Raw genomic sequence first — 21,506 nt, 5'->3', positions numbered from 1 at the left:
CATTTATTCATTTATTATCCATTTGTTTTTTTGTCCAGACCTAAAATTTCATTGGTATCTCTATACATGTAAGATGCAAATTGCTACCTTTCTATAATTTAAATTCTTACAGAGCTGTCAAATGTTTAGGGGTTTATCTGGGTCATGGGACTAATACTTTACTGAAGTAAATTTGAACCCAAGTTTCTAAGGTGTGCTACATCATGCAATATTGTCTACAGTTAGCACAACATTAACTAATACTAGATAAAACACTGCTCACATGACAGTAAATATCTTTGCCCTCAGGTGAATAGTTATTGTAAATGATTCCTTTTCCTCCAAGAAAAGAAAGCAATTCCCAACTATCAGGAAAAATAAATATACATTTATTACCCACCTGCAAGTATCAGGCACCATGCTAGGAATTGGGAATACAAATATGAAATTAAATTAAATAATACCTACTCTAAATGGGTTTATAGAAAATTGTAAATGTAGAGTTCCACAGAATTCAAAGTCAAATATCAATATAAAATTTGAAAATAATGTGGAGTATTAGTGGGCTTTTTAAATCTAAAATATCATATATTCTATTTTGTTGAATAATGTACAACAGAATTGAAAGAAAAAAGCTGTGCTATTTTCCCTTTGTTTCCCCTTTGTAAAGCAGCAAAGTGTTTGGGGGTAAAATGGACTTTCAGCATCTGACAGTGATTACAATTTTAAATAAGTTAAATAAATATTTATTTAAACATATTAGAAGCTATGGAAATGGGAAAAATATAGAAAAAATGGCTGACATATCTTATTCTACCTTTTTTTTCCTATTTGATAAAACATTTGGGATCCTGCCATAGAGGCCCTAAAGGTTAAGAGACAGCCAAAAGAGAAGTAGGTGATGAAATTATGCTTGGTTGAATCAATATCCTTGAAAGCTCCTAAGCTTGCTAATCAACCAATTCCTCCTTCAAGGTATTTTGTCCATAAAAAGATATGACATCACTTAAACTTTAGAGGTCCAATTCACATTTTCAATACATCAGAAACAGTGTACTGAGTTTGCATAATTAAATAAAGGAATTTTAAAAGAAATAACTCATGGTTTTGAAATCCAAGTCTCAATAAATGAATAAAACATTGCTACAGCATTTATTAATATTCTTCACTGTATATAAATGTTTCTATGAGGTATATCTTTTAATGTATACATTTGGCTAATATTTGAAAAGTAATACTAACATAGGCTAAAAAAGAAAAAAGCTAAAAAATTTGAATACATCAGAAAATGGCTAACTCCCAAATGTATTTCCTCACATATGTATTCAATATTTCAGAATATAAACTTGAAGAGATTCATAACTATTATTAAAGAACTTCCCCTTGTTCCCTATTTTAACTAAGTGATACTCAAATTATAAACTAGAAAAGTTGCTGCATTTTCTGTAGTCATTTCATTACCAGTCTCATCAATGGCAATTATCTTCCAAGAGGAATTTTCATTTTAGGTAAAAGAAGTAATAAAATATCCTAGCTGTATAGCCTGTCATCTACACAGTGAAAATAAAGAGAATGAAACTAAAATTCCAAGATCATTCCTAATCAAGTGGATATGCACAAAGTAGAATACAGTCACTAGGTAAAAAGATATACACATCCATTTGCAATTCTGCCATTAATTAGTATGTGGTTGGAAGCAAGTCCTTCATCCTCTTTTAGCTTTAAGTTTCCCTGCTCATAATAAGATGAAATTAGATAGATTATATCTGAGGTCCCATAATTTTATAGCCTCTTATAATTCTGATCCTAGGTCTTAAGGCATGAAGTTTTCTCTATGCACAAAGTTGTACTAAGGAGAGCCTATACATGGGTTAAAACTAAAATAATCTGAAGAATCTCCTGGCAGGATATTTCTGGCCCAATCATTAATTTAAACATATTTTGAATTAAGTATATATTAAAACAAACATATTTCCTAACTAAGACTTTTGATTTTCAAGGAGAAGCCAAGACTTGACTGATTTTTCAAAGCAGTCATATATCAGAAATGACATTGTAAAATAAAAATAAAGTTGGATACAGAAGAAAATCGAGTTTCAAATTTTGGTTCTCTTACTATTTATGTGACTCTTGACAGGTCTGTTCACATACTTGGATCTCAGTTTCTTCAATCATAAAATGAAAGATTGGAACTAAATGATCCCTATTATCCCTTTCAGTTCCAAATTCAGCAATGAAAAGTTACCCTATCCAGTCTTATCACATACAGATGAGAAAGTTCATGGGTTCATGAAGGTTCTTGAATTATACCAAAAATGTATAAGCAACTCACTACCATTAGGAATGTACTATTAACTCATCATTTGTTATTTACCTGGACTATACTAAAGGTAAGGGAGATCAAATATGCCAGAGTTCCCAGAAGACTGGAATGTATTGTTAATTTAATGCTTCAAGTGACTTATTACAATTTTACTCTTTCCATGAAAGATGAAAATCCTTTCATGCCTTAGCTTAGCGAAGAGTATTCAGGTACTGCTAGGACCACACTGAAAACAAACAAACAAACAAATAAGAACATCACTTAGTAACCAATGTCTTGGCATTAAGCCTCTCCAGTTATCCAACTGCATTGAAGGCATTTCCAGCTTAGTATTTTCTAACAGAGATTTGTTGCCTTGGCACAATCTTGGATATCTTATAAGTCTCTTTCATAACACAATAAGGCATTAAAGTAGGGAAAAGGAGGTACAAAAGCTCTTTGAGGAAAAGAATTCCTTAAAATTTAGAAGTAAGCAAAGGGAAGCTAAGAACTTATAAGAAAATCAAGAAACAATAAAATAAAACCAAAGTAATAAAAAACCTATTAGACAATGTGAAGAATCTCACTGGAAAAAAATTAACCTGGAAAATAGGTCCAGAAGAGATCATTTAAAAATTATTGAACTACCTGAAAGGCATGATCAAAAAAAAAAAGTCTGTACATCATCTTTCAAAAAATGATCAAGGGGTGGCTAGGTGGCATAGTGGATAAAGCACCGGCCTTGGAGTCAGGAGTACCTGGGTTCAAATCCAGTCTCAGACACTTAATAATTACCTAGCTGTGTGGCCTTGGGCAAGCCACTTAACCCCATTTTCCTTGCCAAAAAAAAAAAAAAAAAGAAATAATCAAGGAAAACTTCCCTGATATTCTAGAACTAGTGAGTTAAAATAGAAATTTAAAAAAATCTACTGATCACCCTGAAAGAGATCCTAAAATAAAAACTCCCAGGAATATTATAGCCAAATTCCAGAACTTCCAGGTCAAGGAGAGAATATTGCAAGTTGTCTGAAAGAAACAATTCAATCATCACAGAGCCCTAGACAGGATAACACCAAAATTTAGCAGCTTCTATTTTAAAGGATCATAAAGCTTGAAATATGACAATCCAGAAGGCAAAAGAGCTTGATTACAACCAAGAATCAACTATCTGGAAAAAACTGATCATAATCTTTCAGGGGAAAAGATGGAAATTCAATGAAAAAGGGGATAGAAAATGTGATCTTCAAATAGGAGAATCAAGCAAAGTATAAAAATATAAAAATGAAAGGGAAATCATAAGGGACTTAATGATGTCAAATTATTTATATTCCTCCATGGAAAGATGATGCTGATAACTCATATGAACTTTCATTTGTTAGGGCAGTTAGAAGGAGTATATATAGATAGGAAATAGGTGAAAGCTAAATATGAAGGAGTGAGAGAAGAATGTACTAGGAGAAAGGGAAAAGGAGAGATAGAATTTCACATAAAAGAGGCAAGAATAAAAGCTTTTTCTTTAAAGTGAAATAGAAGAGGGGAGAGGTGAGCAAGAATTAGTGAACCTTATTCTCATTGGAACTATATCAAACAGGGAATAACCTTGGGTTATTGAGTATTGAATATAGAAATCTATTTTACCCTACAGGAACAGAGGGGAAGGGGAGATGAGGAAGGAAAGGGAGATGGAAAGGAGAACCAAGGAGAAACAAAATACTTTTGAAGACGGACAGGGGAAAGGAGAAAGAGAATAGAATAAATAGGGTAGGGGAATGATGATGGTGATATTTGTCCTTCATTCTCAAAAAACTACCATGACATCAGGGAAGTAATGCCATGAAAAGCAAGTGAATTGGATTTGAGTGAGGGAGGGCTGTGCACAGTTATCAGTCTCACTTTCTCCTCTGGAGTTATTTGGGCCCAGTGTCCAAATAGTAATCAGGATAGCTAGCAATGTTCCTGGAGGCAAGGCAATTAGGGTTAAGTGATTTATCCAAAGTCACATAGCTTGTAAGTGTAAAGTGTCTTAGACTTGACTAAAGGACTGGCACTCTATCCACTACATCACCTAGATGCCCTTGGTGGGGGGGAATAGAATGGAGGGCAATACAATTAGCAATGGTAACTGTGGGGAAAAAATTAAAAAGATTTCTTTGATAAAAGTCTCATTTCTTAATCACAGAGAATGGAGTTAAATATATAAAAATAAGAGCCATTCCCCAGTTGATGAATGATCTAAAGCTATGAAATATTTTCAGATAAATTATCAATGCTATCCATATCCATATTAAAAATATTCTAACTCACTATTGGTTGAAAAAATGTAAATTAAAATAATTCTGAAGTAATATACTATACCTATCAGATTGGCAACTGGGACAGAAAAGGTATTCAAAAAAAGATGAAAAACCAAAAAAAAGGAAAAGCTATGCATAAGGATATTTAGAGTAGCTCTTTTCTGCTTGCAAGGAATTGGACATTGAGGGGATGCCCATCAGTAGGGGAATGGTTGAACAAATCGTGGTATGTGATTTTTTTGAGAGAATGCTTTTCCGCTCTAAGAAATGATGAGTAGGATGCTCTCAATAAAACTTGGAAAGGCTTACATGAGTAAATGCAATGTGAAATATACTATATACAAATTAACAGCAATATTGTGGATGATCAGCTATGAATGACTTATCTTTTCTCAGAAGTGCTATGACCCAAGTCAACTCAGAAGGAATTATGATAAAGAATGCTATCCATCCCAAGAGAGAGAGAAAGAATTGATGATATCTGACTACATATTAAAGCATACTTTTTTAAAACTTTACTTTTCTTGAGATTTTTTTCCTTTGGGAGGGGAGGTGTATGTTGTCTTTCATGACATAACTATTATGGAAAGCATGACTAAATATTTTTAATCTACTTCGAATTACATGCTTTCTCAATAGGAGTTGGGGGAAGGGTGGGACAGAAAGAAAGCAGAGAATTGGAACTCAGAATTTTTAAAATGAATGATAAAACTTGTTTTTACATATAACCAGGGAAAATTAAATTCTAAATAATATTTAAAAAAATAAATGGTAGATGTTTTGGTTACTTCTGTGAGACATTTTTCCCTCCTACTCTTTAATTTTTTCTTACAAAGTTGGTTTATTGGGATGGAAGGAATAGAGATATCTTAGGGAATTAATGAAAGCTTATCTAAAATATGATCTATTTCCTTTTTCATCTTTGTATTTGCCACCAGGGTCTTGTACATAGTAAGTGGTTAACAAAAATGTTTGTTGAATTGAATACATTACAAAAATTCATTATGACTGAATTTGGGCATTTTTAGAAAGATCATTTATTGGTCAAACTTTAAGTGAACTACATTAGGCAGAAACTAATACATTGTGTTCAATTATGCTGGAAGAAATTCTATTTGAGAAACAGCCAAAATCATTTAAGTATTCCATAATGTGACTGGGTCACACTAAAAATTCCATTATGTGATACCAAAGGAGAATAGGTATTTCATGCATCATCACGTCATTCTAAATTTATTAGAAGAGCTAGTAGTAATGTATAAAAGAGCCCTGACAAATGATGGTTTTCTTTGATTTTAGCCACTCTATGAAGAAACTTATACCTCCCCCATGTAATATTTCTTTTGTTTTTTTGCAAGGCAATGGGGTTAAGTGGCTTGCCCAAGGCTACACAGTTAAGTAATTATTCCACTGTGCCACCCAGTGGCCCCATGTATACTCTTTCTTAATGTAGTGGAGTCATTAAAACAAACTGAAGACACTTTGTGGGAAAATCTTATTTTAAAATAGATGAATTGCTTTCCCTATATGATGTGGAAAAATGATGAAAAGATAGCAAGATTTTAAAGGGCACACTACTATGATGATGAGATGATGTCAGGTGTTCTATCAGTAGGATGCTATGGAAGAAACATTACCATTTTTAATATTCTCACTCTAGATTCATGAGTAAAGAATAACAACAAATCTTTCTTATAACTGTACTCTGTGTTCTTTCTACTAGTAACAAGAAGAATATTGGATTTAAAATGAATGAAAAAAGCACAGAGTCAGAAAACAGAAGTTGTTGATCTATTGCTACCACTTAACAGACTGAACAAAGTTTCCTTACCTGAAAAAGGATCATGAGAATCAGTATTATAATTCTTTTATTCCATAACTAAAAAGGATATGAAGCAAGTATTCCATAAACTAAAAACAAATCACCATTTAGAGTCATAGATTTAGACTAGAAGGACCCTTAGAGATTTAATCTGACACCCAAGGAAACTGAAACCAAGAGAAGTTGTGACTTAAATAAGGTTATATAAGTAACAAGTACCAGCTATCAATGCTACTATTACAATTATTATTATTGTTATTATTAATAGATAAAATTGCAAGAGATAAGATGTGAATAGGTTATGATTTTCACTATTGAAGAGATTACCCACAATGAGGAGATTGTTGTTTTGTAAAGATATCCATATAAGAATTTGCTGTTGTTCAGTCATTTCAGGTCATGTATGACTCTTCATAACCCCGTTTGGAATTTTCCTGACAAAAATACCTATATGTATAAGGATATTTAGAGTAGCTCTTTTCTGGTGGCATTTCCTTCCCCAGCTCATTTTACAGATGAGAAAACCTAAGGCAAACAGAATTAAATAATTTGCCCAGGGTCATGCAGCTTGATGATTGATGTTTGTCCTTCATTTGCAAAGAAAACCCTGACATTAGGAAGGCCACTGGGTGGAGTGGCCAGATATAGATCAGGACAACTAGAGATAGCCTCAGGAGGCCTTTTCTAGGTCACAGGTTCAACTGAGGCAATGACTATTCACTAATTAAGACTAGATAAGAGAGAGGTGAAGAGGCCAGGAATGGCCACTTCAAAAAAGAAAAGAAGAAAAACTCTGTCTGGCTAGGGAGTATCCTAAGACTTTTGGGCTAAAGCAGAAAGAGTTGCTATTTACATTCACTTTGTATGAATCAGGGTCTAAACAATGAACAAGTGCATTTAGTCTGAGATCCTTTGTTGGCTAATCAAAGAAAACTAGGGTGATTTGGGGTCTATAAACTCCAAGAAAAGTTGGGAGAAAGAAAAGAGAAGGAAGGGGAAGAGAAAGAAGTGGAAGGGAGAGAAGGAACAAAGAAACAAAGAATGTGAAGAATGTGAAGAAATGATTCTCTTCCCTGATAATTTTCACAACCTTAAGGGAAAGTTCACTCCTCCCTGTTAGAGACAATCACATAAATTTCTCAGTTATAATAATCTACTTTGAGTAGAGTTACAAAACTATACTCCAGTTTCTACTTCAGAAATGTGGAAAATATTAGATCATTTTATCTCACAATAACCATTGGTATAGGTGCTATTGTTATCCTTATTTTACAGATGAGGAAACTGAGGTAGACAATGGTTACTGAGGTACCCAAAATTACACTTCCAAAAGTGTATTCTATTCTTGTCATGGCAAATTGGAATTGAACTCATGCTTTCTTGACCTCATGAAAGTTTATTGCTGAAAAGAAGACGGATTATTAAACAGATCCCTTCTAAAAATGATCAAAACACTAATGAAGGAAAAAAAAAACATATTCAGAATTCTACCTTCAAATACTTCTTTCAGAGTTCCTCACCCAAAATGTTGTCAGTAAATTATACTTTGGGGAAGATACCCCCAATCTTATTTAAAAAAATAAAGCAAAGGAGCAGATAGGTGGCACAGTGGATAGAGCACCAGCCCTGGAGTCAGGTGTACCTGAGTTCAAATCTGACCTCAGACATTTAATGATTACCTAGCTGTGTGGCCTTGGGCAAGCCACTTCACCCCATTGCCTTGCAAAAGTCCCCTCCAAAAAAAAAGACTTACAGCATTATATACAATGATGTAAAAGAAAAAACAAGAAACAAAACTTGGATGAAACCTAATATCCCAAAACAGGGAATGTTTAAATAAATCCTGACTCATTAATTAAATGTTATAATGCAATTAATAAAAATGAATATGGGGAAATCAAATAAATCTGGAAATATCTTTATGAAATAATTTAAAACCAAAATAAAAGTAGAAAAAGAAAAATAATGAGCACAGTAACCATGATTACTTTTTTCCAGTGAAGGAGGATGAATGGAAAAAGAATAAAAAAATCCTGATTCTTTGTCCAATGATATTCATTAGATAGAGACAGATTTGGAGAAAGTGAATGAAAATTTGTTGATATTTTATCCTCTGAATTTAATTGATTTAAAGGAAAAAAGTACTAAACAATTTTAGTTCTCTGTATATGTGTGTGTGTGTGTGTATAAATATACATATATATGGCCAATAATATTGTTTTAAATTAGTGATTCATTAATTTTTTAAAAAATACTTTGTATTTTTAAGCACCTGACTCCCACCACTGAAATTTTTCTACAAAATAGTCTAATCTGCTAACGATTTTTTTTCCTGCATGAATTCAGGATCTTTGTTTAGATGATTCTCAGATATGAATATAAAGTACAGTCACTTCTACATTACCTACTGCCTAATGGACACTTTTAACTGGCTATACTAAATACGTCTCAAATATATATTCAAAATAGAACTTACTGTCTTTCTCCCAAAAGCAAGTCCTATTTGGAATTTTATAATTTTGTCAAGGACATCATTATCATTCTAGTCATTCAGGTTCATAAATTTGGTATCATCATAAAATCCTCATTCTCATTCACCCTTCAAATCTAATTAATAGACAAATCTTGCCCTTTCTATGGCCACAACATCATTCACAAATATCACCTGCATTCACACAGCCAACGGTCTACTTGAGAACCTTAATCACTTTCTTTACTTAATTATCTCAAGAGTCACCTATTCATTCTTTGTACCTCACATCTCTCCTCACTTTGAATCCATCCTCCATTGTGATCAAAGTAATTTTCTTGAAGTATAGCTCTAAACTGTCATGGCCCAATTCATTAAATTTCAGTTGTTTCCTTATCTCTAATATTAAACAGAAATGTTTGGCTTTCAGTTTAGCATTGAAAGCTCCTTAAAACCTGGTGCCATCCAACCTTTATAATCCATTATCCCTCACTTCCTTCTCTATACTCTTACAATTCAGTCAAAATAGCCTTTTTTGATGCTCACACCTGAAAATATTTCCCATCCCCTTTGCAAAGCTTTTTTCATAAACCTGTTATGCCCTCCTCCTCCTTTTTCTCCATCTCTTGCATTATACCTTAGCTGGTCTCCTAATTGCTAGTCTGTTCCTCTTCCTCTTCTCCTTTCCTTTATTTTTAATTTTTAATTAATTTTTTTTATTCTTTTATGTGTTTTGAATCTACCTATACATGTGCTTGTTTCTTGTTAGAATGTAAGATTCATTAGGGCATTGGATAGTAGTTTTATATCTCCACAGCACTAGAACTCATCACACTTAATAAATGCTTGGTGACTGATTTAATGACTGTGAGCAAAGCACATTTAGTTACTGAAGGAGATGAATCAGTTCAGATAAAAATTTAGAAAAAGAAAGTTTTTTTCCCCTAAAGTAAGGAAGTTCTTACTTATTGTCTGAGACAAGGAGAGAATGGCAATTTTAATAGAGTGGAAAAAGAAAATGAGTCTGAGCTAAAGTGGTAATCTGATACAGATAGTGGTAATCTGGCACCAGGTTGTACCAGTACACAAGAGTAGATTGTTAAATTTTCAGGAGGAGCATTTACATCTCAGAAAAAGGTAAAACTTTACAAATCAGGACATAACTTTATGTTTTATTGATTTCTAAACTTCATAAAGCAATAGAGAATAAAGATAATGCAGATTAAACTTCAAATATGCTAGATGCTCATTTTTGTGAGGAGAGGGTTGTTTAAATATTTATCAGTATACCTATATTTAAAGAGGTATTTTTTAAAGCTTTTCATTCTAATCATTTTTATTATCTTTAAAATTTTCACTTGTTTTAGCCAGATATATGTGAAGTATAGATTTTCTATAGAAATCTTCTTACTACATACATATGTGACTTTGGACAAAGTCCCTTCCTTTCTCAGAGCTTCAGTTTTCTTCCATCTAAAAAAATGAAGATTGGGGCGGCTAGGTGGCGTAGTGGATAAAGCACCAGCCTTGGAGTCTGGAGTACATGGGTTCAAATCTGATCTCAGACACTTAATAATTACCTAGCTATGCGGCCTTGGGCAAGCCACTTAACCCCATTTGCCTTGCAAAAACAAAAAACCTAACCCCCCCCCAAAAGAAAACAAATTAAAAAATGAATATTTTAAACTTAATAATCTAATGACCCATCTCTATTCTTATGTTTTCATTTACTATGTCTGTATTTATAATGTTTGACTACTCCAAATACAAACAAGCCAAGTAAAATTACAAATAAATGAAAATGTTTACATTTGTTGCATAATATATTTTAACAAAAGCACATATTCTTGAACCATGAGAAATTCCTTAACCTTTAACTTTCCTGCCCCTCGGGTTAAATGAATGGTTTTGTCTAGATGATTTCTGTGGTCCCTTCTACTTCTGATTTAGTATCATGTCATATATATGTATATATATATATATATATATATATATATATATATATATATATATATATACATATATATATATATATATACTGAAATACTGATGTTACCTAATGAATTTGGTCAATGTGGTCAAATTCATCCTTTGAAATGCTAATTTCAAAATAATGTCTATGTGAGGAAAAAATTAATACCTTTTGTAGAAGGTACTGATAATATTTAAATTCATTTGACTGTCATGAAGTCAGAACCAGTGTTATGTTTTATATATATATATATTTTAGTGATCATAATAATTCCAAATAAAAAGTAGTACTTAAAGTATACTTTTTCGTCCAAGATATATACATAAACCACTATGAGCAAAGCTTTGTGAGGTTTAAACAAAGATATACATTATTTCTGAAACCACATTTGCTAGTTTGGCTTTTTCTGCATAAATCCATATACCTGCCTAGCTAAAAGTAGAGAGGTTTTTTTTCACCAGAAAAAAGGGTGGCTATTAGATGATGAATTCTTTGATAATGGTAATGCATGAAAAATAAAAATTACAAAATGTCTGTCTTTTTCTGAGAGGCTCTCTTCCTCTTTCTGAAGTAGCAGAAAAATGGAAAAGGGTACTGAAAGTTTTATATCAATTTTATACCAATAAACATAAATTTAACTCCTGGTTGTATTTGACATATGACTTGATAAATTACTAGAAAAACAACCACATTGAGTTGATTTTCTTCTTACAAATGAAGCAAAACCTAAAGAAATTGTATCTATAAAGTGGATAAGTTCACAGATGATCCTTGAAAAGGCAAATGAGAATACTAGCTGAGTTATTTTCATCATAAATCCAATACTAACAAACTATATCATTTAATTGGAAATTTAATCCTTTTATCTTTTCAAGGTTCATCATAAGGAAAAAAAGGAAAAGAACCCATTAAAGGTAATACCAATTTTAAAATCAACATTTGTTACACAGGATGAAAGATAAAATAAAATTTTGAAAAGAAGCTTTAAACTAAATCAGTTGCAACATGAAATAGCTTAACAGTCTCCTAACTCTAAGTCTGGGAGAAATAACTGAATAGTACTCAATGAATTTAATCAAAAATGGGCATGGAAAAAGACAATGCAAAATATTCTGGAAAAGATGATTCTGGATAAAGAAATAAGAGGCCAAAGATTTTTAGATCAATTATAAAACCTAATATATGGCATGATTTCTCTCTTCAAGGAGTGAAAGCACTGGAGGAGAGAAGAAGTGGATACAGTAAAATTGAAACACATTTCCCAAAAACAAAAGGAAAATTAATATATTTCTAAAGATAACTCTTTACTGATGTGGGAGTTAATTTCAAGTCAAATTCTGTGCAGTTAGATTATCTACTAGTTAGAGCAAAGTCTTCTCCCTTTTTCTGTTTTCCAGTCACACAACAAAACAAAAAAAAAGCCAACCCTTCACTTAAGCCTAGTCTACTGATATGTATTCTTCATTTTTGAGGAAGATCATGACATCAGAGAGGTGATGCCATGACATACATGTGGATTGGATTTGAGTGAGGGGATGCTATGCTAAGTCACCAGCCTCATTTTCTCCTCCAAAGTTCTCTGGGTGCAGTGGTCAGATACAAATCAGGGTGATGATAGTTCTGGATATGAGGCAATCAGAATTAAGTGACTTACCCAAGCACACAATTAGAGTGTCTGCTGCTGGATTTAAACTGGTTTTCTGGATTTCAGGGCTGGTGCTCCACCCATTTCATCATCAAGTTGCTATTATCTACTATAAGATACTCTATGAAGTATCACCATGATTAATCTCCTTAAAACATCTGTCTATGTTTGGTATCTTTACTGCTTTTCTCCTCATTCTTCTAATCTTTCTGCTAAGTGACTTTTAGCCTCATCATTCAACTGAAATAGCCCTCTCCAAAGTTATCAAAATTCTTTTAAATGCCAAATCTGATGGTTATATCTCAATCTTCATCTTTCTTGACCATTCTGCAGCATGGCATAGTTGATCACCTTCTCCTAGAGAGGAGAACAAAGAATTATCGGAGTTACAAACCCTAGAGAGGAAAAAAGCAAGAAGATCAATGCAAGACACAATCACAACCATTTTGATCCTAATAAAGAGAGCCAGGACCCAAACACCTTGAAAATAGTAATGTCCCTTAAACTATAAAATCTGCTTCTACCCTACCACCTTAAATCTCTACCAAGGAGAGGCATCATTACAGAGAAGGGGTTCACCTTCATTATTACCACCACCAATTGCTGTCCAAAATCCAATGATAGGCATATAAGTACAAGAGCCCTAGGAGTGGTTTCACCCCCTCCATCCAGACTGCTTCTAGTTCAGTTCTTCAATCATTTTAGGAAAGGGATAGAAGAAGCTAGCCTTTCCCACCAAAAGCTAGCCAATTCACCCCACCCCACCCCACCCCTGCCCCTGATCAGACAAATCAAACTAGCTGAAGCAGCAAAGTAACCTAAGGAATGAACAGAAGATGGTATATGCAGAGCAAGTTCAACCACTTTCCACCTGGACCTACAGACACTGATGGAGACAGCCTAGAGGATATTGCACCAAATAGCTTTGAGAATAGCAATGCTTCCAGTTATTAGTAATTATCCTTGGAAGCAACTTTTGTAGAGATGTGGCACACCTATAGGCACTATAACCATCTATTAAAAGATAATTCTTGTCACTAACATCAAATAGTTCAACATTAGATACTGATATAATTTTATTAGTGAAATCATTACCATCTGCTTTGCCACTGTACTGTAGGGACTATGGTACTTTTCCATTTGAATTTCAGCTGAAGTCTTCCATATGTGGTGTTTCCTCCTTCAAAATATAAGCTCCTTGAAAACAAGGACTATCTTACTTTTCTAGTTGTATCCTCAGCATTAGCACAACACTTTGTACATAGTAAGCACTTCAAAAATGTTTATTTTGTTTTTTCATTCATTCATTTATCTATAAAACCAGTCATAACCTCTCTCCTAAGCAAGCTCTATTCATTACCTAAAAAAAAATTTGAGGATATCATTACTACTCCGTGAGTATCTTACCATGTCCAAAACAGAACTGATCACTTTTCCATAAAAATCCTTCCAAATTCCCATATAACCATTGAGGATACCACTAGACTCTTAATCATCCGGCCTCACAATGGCAATGTCTCCACTCTCATTCTACCAAACATATTTAATCTATTGCAAAATGCTGTCAATTCTACTTTCACAACATCACTTGTATATGTCCCTTTCTCTCCACTCACTCAGCCACAATTCTAATTCAGGCACTCATCTCCTCTCACCTGTACTATTTCAGTAGTCATCCAACTGGTCTCCTTACTTGTCTCTCCTTCATTACAATCCAATTTAATATTCCATTCCTCTGCTATTTTTTCCTAAAGTGAAGATTTGATCATGCCACACATCCCTCACTGATAAGCTCCTACAGATAACTATGACTTTCGAGATTGACTGTAAACTCCACTCTACAGCATATAAAATTCTTCATAAAATAATAATCCCTTCCTTCCTTTACAAAGAACTTGTTTTGTACTTTTTTTTTTACATTTTTTTTACATTGTACTTTACTGCATATATTCCACAATTAAGCAACGCTCATTCTCTTGCTGGTCTTGAATATTATAATCTATATCCCATCTCTGTGTTTCTGCACTAGCTCAGTCTTGGAATGGGCTGCCTCCTACTCAATCTATTTGATTTCCTCAATTTCCATGACTTCCTTCCCCCTCAAATTCCACCATCTGCAGTAGGACCTCTCTGGTCCCTGAGTTGCTAATATTCTCCCTTCTCAGTTTGTCTTCTATCTATTCCTTATAGAGAATACATCCATGGTTATTTATATTTCACTTCTCCCTTTAAGACCAAAGATTTTCTTTACCTTTCTTTGTATCCACAGTGCCTGATATATAGTAAGTATTTAACAAATATTTGTTGATTGAATGACAAAGTAACAAGCATGACAAACAAGAATGAAAAAATAACAAGCAAAAAATATAAAGATGAGAAGACATAGCATGATATTCAGTTAATAACTCCAGCTTAATTTGGTTAAATAAATTGGTGATACTGAAAATTGGGCAATGGATAAAGTTCAACACAATTTCCTGTGCTTCCAGTTATTAAACTAGAATAAAATAGACTTCACAATGAGGAGGCCAAAAGAGCCTAGAAACTGACTCAGTTGGTTAAGCACTCAAATTTTTTGTCAAATAACTCTTACAATGTAACAACACAAAATCATTTACAGAACATCTCAGAAGATGATGGTAAAAGATTATAAGCTAAATCCCTTCAAATATAGTAAAATAAAGTAGAAAATAAACCATCAGAAAGCTGGGCATTAGAGAAATCCATCAAGAGATGAAGGACAGAGGAAAATAATAAATGTCAAATGCAATAAATTATCCAACATTTGTAGAGTTAGCTTTTTAGTTGTTGTTTCATCAACAAAAACAAAACTTTATCCAGTGACTTTAAGTTTTCCTAAATACTAGTGGATCTCTAATTTAGTATTTGGAGGCATCATCAATATTTGTGATTACCAAGTCAAGAGCAAAGGCTCTATGAAAAATACAAAAATTAAGTTATATAAAAATGGAAGGGAAAGTGAGAATCATGAAAGATATCTGAGGGCCACATATTTAAAAAAGAAGTGGGAGAAGGTATTTTGGGCCAAGCTCGGCCATTATAATTTCATTAGTTTTCACAGATAAATAGTATTTTTCTATCACAAAGATAATCTTCATTATACTCTCAAAAGCAGCTAAGGAAAGAGGAAAATTTTATTAAATAAAAAGCATGCATTCACATGGCCTACCTCAAACCTAATTTTGAAGTGAAAATATTAGAGAAAGGGAAAAAATGACACATATAAACATTAATATTCTATGAAATGACAAAAATGTTTCCTATTTTTATTCTTAAAGTTAACAGTTTTCCATAGTTTGGCTATTTCCTGACCCACATAGCTAAACCATGCTCCTTTGCAATCTCATTCTTTTCTATACTTTTCCTGAGGACCTGTGTAGGAAGATCTGCTTGCTCTTAACTGTTTCTGTCTCTCTAGAGAAGGGAGGGAAATGGAAGCTTTTTTCCCAACACTAATCAGCTGGAACAGATTTTCTCCAATTAATGGTCTCCCTGGCTATTTTCAGACCTTATATTAAGAGCTTTCTTTTTAGTCTAGCCTATTCCTCTTAACCCAATTAGAAACAATTATATCCTACAAGTGATTGTTCTATTTTCCCCAAGTTCAATTATTCCCTTAAATACTCTGTCATTTCATGTCCTTTTCAATTCTCTCATGGCAGATGGCATAACCTAGAGAATCTGATACCAATGTATCTAAATTTGGATAGAAAGGTATGATCTGGCAAATTTCTATAAATGGAAAAGTACCATTTTAAAAAAGGCAGGTTGCTTTCTTAAATTCATAATGTGGCATGAAATGGTTCAGGGTCACAAGGTTAAAAAAGTTATATATGTCACACACAAAATGAGAGTAATGAATCTGGATTAGTGTTTATCATTTTAAATAACTATTAGTAAAATTTCTAGGTCTAATTTTAAATAATTGGCTGTGATATGCTCTGATGTGTCTGGCTTTAAATTTGAATCTAGACATAACTAGATCAATAAATGTTATTTGACATTTTTCATGCCAATATATAAATGGAAAAACTGTAGTAACATTTAATTAGCACCTACTATTCATAAACTTGAAAGAGCATAATTGAAATGTAGAGCAGAAAATTGAGAGTAAGAGAGAAGCAGAAAAGGGGAGAATAACACTTCAGGAGGAAGCTTTTTCTATAAAATATGGAATTGAATTTTCCTAAGAATATAAGTCAGTATTCTATATTAGTATAAGATGGGAATGGGTCTATAATTTCACTGTTAAAGAGAACTTCCACCTGAGAGGTACCCTCTATCAATAAAAGTCAGCACCTTATCTGTGACTTACAGTCTTAGGGTACTTCCAACAGTGCACACATTTTGCCCAGAGTCAAATAGACAGTACATGCCAAAGGAATGGCTTGAAGTCAAGTTTCTCTGGTTTTAGAGCTGACTTTCAATTCGATGCTACTTCTTTGTGAAGATGAACAAAGGCTTGATGGGGGTGAGGAGAAAATAGAAGATGGAATATTCAGTCAAAAACCATATCTTCAGAAATGTGTTCAAAATGAAGAATGAGTTGTATAACTTCCTGAACACTTCCATATTCATTGAATATATTTTGTCAATATGTAAAGATGTTCCCCAGGAATGAATTTCATTCTCTGAGGAAACTGCATTAAGAACTTCAGGCTACTATGAAGTCATTCAAACTTAGAGTAATTACCTTTGTCGCTGGAGAATCTAGCCTTTCTTTTATTCTTCACTAATTGGAGATTAAAACATCATAGATTTCAAACTGGAAGAGACCTTAGAGTTCTATATATGTCTAGCCCTCTCTTTTTACAATGATGAAACTGAGACCCAGGGGAAATGTGACTTGCCCACAGTCATGTAGTCAGTATCTGAGGTGAGATTTGAATTCATGTCTTCCTGACTACAAATTCAGCCCACAATTTACTACTTGAAACCAACACAGAAAAAACTGTAAGAAATTAACTGTATAAGTTGAAAAGGTAAAATATTATTTTGATATTCAAAAATGATTAATGACAAATTTTTATATAAATTCACTATATAGTCACAGGAAAAGCTAGTCAGGATGAAATACATTTTGGCACATGCACTTTTTTGACTCAAAAAAAATTCTAAGAGAGGTAAATTACTTTCTAATTCTAGCACTGGCTGAACTAGGGATATGTTGTGGATGAATCCAAGGAACCACTTATTATGATTACTTCACAGTTGGAAACTAAGAAAATATTTTATTTAACCACTTAGATCAATATAACAGAAAGAGAGAGAGAGAGGTGAAATAAAATTCTAATGATTTAATTTCCTAAGTTCTATGGATTCCAACAAAAGAGTAAAAAAAGAATTGACAAATATTGATGTGCTTTATATGTATTTTTAGATCATGCTAATATTCTATAATTAAATGATCAAATAGAAGTCAGAGAATAGTTCCAAAAATGGACATGACTTCTTTCATAACCAAGGTAGGGGGACAATGGATGTGGAATACTGTATATGTTGATATAGTCAATGACATGTTGCTTGTTTTTTCTGATTTTTTTCTTTAACTTTTTTCATTTTATTTATTACAAGGAAAAAATTACTGGATTGGGCTGGAGGGGGTTATATTGAGAAATAAATGTGGTATAACATTTCTAAAAACTATTTCTAAAATAGGAAAAGAAAGCATTTAAAGAAATTATGGGGGTGGCTAGGTGGCCCAGTGGATAAAGCACTGGCCCTGGAGTCAGGAGTACCTGGGTTCAAATCCTGTCTTGGACACTTAATAATTACCTAGCTGTGTGGCCTTGGGCAAGCTACTTAACCCCATTTGCCTTGAAAAACACCTAAAAAAAAAGAGATTATGGCCAAACCAGAAAAAAGTATCAGATCTGAACAAAAACAATGATCTATCAATGAATCCAAACATCTGGTTGTATTCCCCTTTTAAGAATAAGAAACATTCTCTGTGGTGTGTGCCTATGTATGGGCAGAACATGGGAATTCTGTAAAATTACAAAAGAAAGCACACTAATTCACACGCTATTATATTTATATGTACCTCACTATATAATTCTCAACTACATGTTCAAAGAATTCTCTAGCTTTTTCAGAAAAAAAAACATTATTTTTAAGGTAAAATTCTATATCAGGATAGGAAAAAAAGAAAAATCTATCAAGATAAAAATACCTTTCACCCTATTCTTAAGTTATCTGGGTATTATTATAAAGGTAAAGCTGGGAAATGCTCTAGAGGGCATTTATATCTTAATGGTTGGAATTGCTTATTATCAGATAAAATAAGTTCACTCTGCACAGTCACTTAATAAAGAATATTAGCCACCACTCTTCTGCCTTCAATTTTTCCCTCCCTACTGCCCACTGGTACCTAAAAACTAGATTAGGTTCACAGCTCCCTCTAGAGAAAACAAAATTTTACAGAGGTTACTTCTCTACTGTCCATTAAGATACTGTTCATTAAGATATTAAGATACTGTGGATACTTGCTTAGCTAATCATGCTTCCCAACTGTCCATATTAAATTAATTAAAAAGCTCCATTCTAATTTTTTGAAATTATACCATCCAGGCATTCTTATTTTTATCATGTGTCATTGAGAGCTCTACTTAAGAATCATATATATATATATATATATATATATATATATATATATGTATATGTATATGTATATGTATATGTATATAAATACATACATACATATGTATGTATGTATATCCAAATGCTTTACAGAACATAAAAGGAAAAACAAAACAGTCTGTACTTCATCCAAATGTGATTTTAAAAAAATTTCCATTGCCAAAATTGTGATTTCATTGGTGTAAGACACCTGGAATGAGGGAAATCTCTCTAGCCCTGGGGATAGACACCTGCTCTGCAATTTGAAATGATAAAAGGGTCTCAGGGTCAGGGTCTCTGAGTCAGTATAACTCATAGATAAGACATCTTTATCTTCCTTAGTCTGGGGCCAGCTTTTTACCCAAAATGATGTACTACTTCTTGAGTGAACTCATTAGCAATCATTTAAAAAAAAACTTTTAAATCAGTATAAATCTGTAAGCAGCACATATATCTTTATCATATTAATAAAGCATGAAGAATAAGTGAAATCAAAATCAGCCCTGAAAGGCAATGAGCATTCTGTATTGTGTCACTTACCCATTTTCCCTAATATAGAAAATTAGTTATGTGAAGATGATTTTGGAAAGTTTATGGGGCAGAAAATTAAATAAGTATTGCTGTAAACATTGGAATTAAAAGCTAATAGTTTAAAGATTATAATATGCAAAGATTTCAAATTTCATCAAAGTAAGGAAATTCTGGTGCAGGAATTTCTTCCATCAAGAAGTCACAAACTCCCAATAATTTAGTACAGAAAACTCAGTGAGTTAGTTGACTTAGGATACACAGCTGAGTCAGAGAGAGAATCTAAACCCAGATTTTCATGACTTGAATACTGGAACGCCATTGACTATGATTTTTTGCCTTTATGCCATCACTAACATCTATTAAAACTTGTAGATATCTTTCATGAAATTTGGAGTACTATACAAAATGCAACTGGCATAAATGTTACTTCCCATATTCAAAGTTTTTTTTGAAACAAGAATTCAAAAGCTGACAGGAATGGTTTCCATTTCAGAATTAGGTATACAAGGGGGAAGGAACATAATGGAGAGAAGTTTAAACAATAAGAAATTATTAAAATATAAATAGTACTTAGATTTCAAAGGTGAATAAAAGTGGAAAGGGAGCAAGGAAAGATAGCATGGAATAGAGGAAAAAAGGCTGAGCAGTATGCCAGAGGGCTTGGGTTCAATTTCAATACCTCCCAACTAATAGCTAAGAGAAAACAACAAAAAAAAAAACTTTGCTTTTTTGAACCTCAATTGCCTTTAAGAAAATAGCTAATAGAACTATGAAATATGAAATATCTAGATGGGGAATAAGATGAGAGAAAAAAATGGGAACCCCTCCCCAGTTATAATGCCTAACACTCTAATAAGCATTCTTCTAGTGTATTTCTATCAATCCATACCCAGGACTGCTCCCCACTGGCATCTAAGCAGAGCAGTGGGTACCTCCAGCTACCATACCACCCAGCTTTTATTTCCTGTGGTAATATATCTTGCTCAAAAATTAGTCTGAGAAATACCTTTCATAAAGACTTCTCTATAGCTTTCACAATAATAATTTTCTTAAGTGCAGTCTAATTCTCTTTCCTGATGGCAGCCCATTCACATGTCCTTTTTTGCTTTCAAGAAGAGAATTAGTATCCTAATTTTTGTAGAATGCACTAACTAGATATAGACTGAAAACTGTCCATGAGAGCTTAATAACAGAGGGAGGAAAAAAAAGATTAAGCTAATGCATTTTTATGTCCTTTAATTGGATAAATTCTTATCTTCATTTTAATTTGGGAGCTAGAAGTTACCCTTTCTTTCCTAAGTTATCAATCATCACTTACATTTATGGGAAGAAATGAAAGAAAACAACCTAAGGAAAGTCTATATACATGCTTTATTTTATCCACAGTAGAACAAGGAAACTTGTTGACTACATTGGTGTGTGTTTAAACTCACATACCTCTCCACAACCTTCATGCTCCTTTGTGTCCATTGACCCCACCCAAACTGCAACATGAAGAAAACTTATTCTTCTCTTCATCAATGTAAAATCCCTCATAATGCTTGAAATCAGCTTAAATTATTCATTTAAAATATTTAATATTTGAGCAAGGTCCTATTTACCAAAAAAGAATGAATCTTTCAAATTCTGAAAGTTGAATTTCCCATACTGGGATAAAGTAAAGAAACTTCAACTAAGAAAGGACCTGTTTGGTTTTGACTTTTGTTTGTTTGTTTAGTGGGGAATCCCAGCTCTTTTCAAATCAAAATAAATAGAAATTGAAACAATTCCCAAGTTGGCCAATTGCTTACAAAGGATGTTTAAGATCTCAATAATTACCACAAATAGTAATATACCAATATGTAAAAACTCA

At 33.0% G+C, this 21,506-nt stretch overlaps 1 protein-coding gene across 1 annotated transcript in view; it reads right to left on the bottom strand.

Annotated features, from left to right (window-relative positions):
- LOC141506660 (neuroligin-4, X-linked) overlaps positions 1 to 21,506 on the bottom strand; it is a 478,208-nt gene that overhangs the window by 380,543 nt on the left and 76,159 nt on the right. The gene's annotated exons all lie outside the window — the stretch shown is intronic.

Source organism: Macrotis lagotis, chromosome 1, assembly GCF_037893015.1.
Source record: "Macrotis lagotis isolate mMagLag1 chromosome 1, bilby.v1.9.chrom.fasta, whole genome shotgun sequence".
Taxonomy (NCBI): domain Eukaryota; kingdom Metazoa; phylum Chordata; class Mammalia; order Peramelemorphia; family Peramelidae; genus Macrotis; species Macrotis lagotis.
Note: the sequence above shows the minus strand (reverse complement) of the source record. Positions and strands in the feature narration are given on the sequence as shown.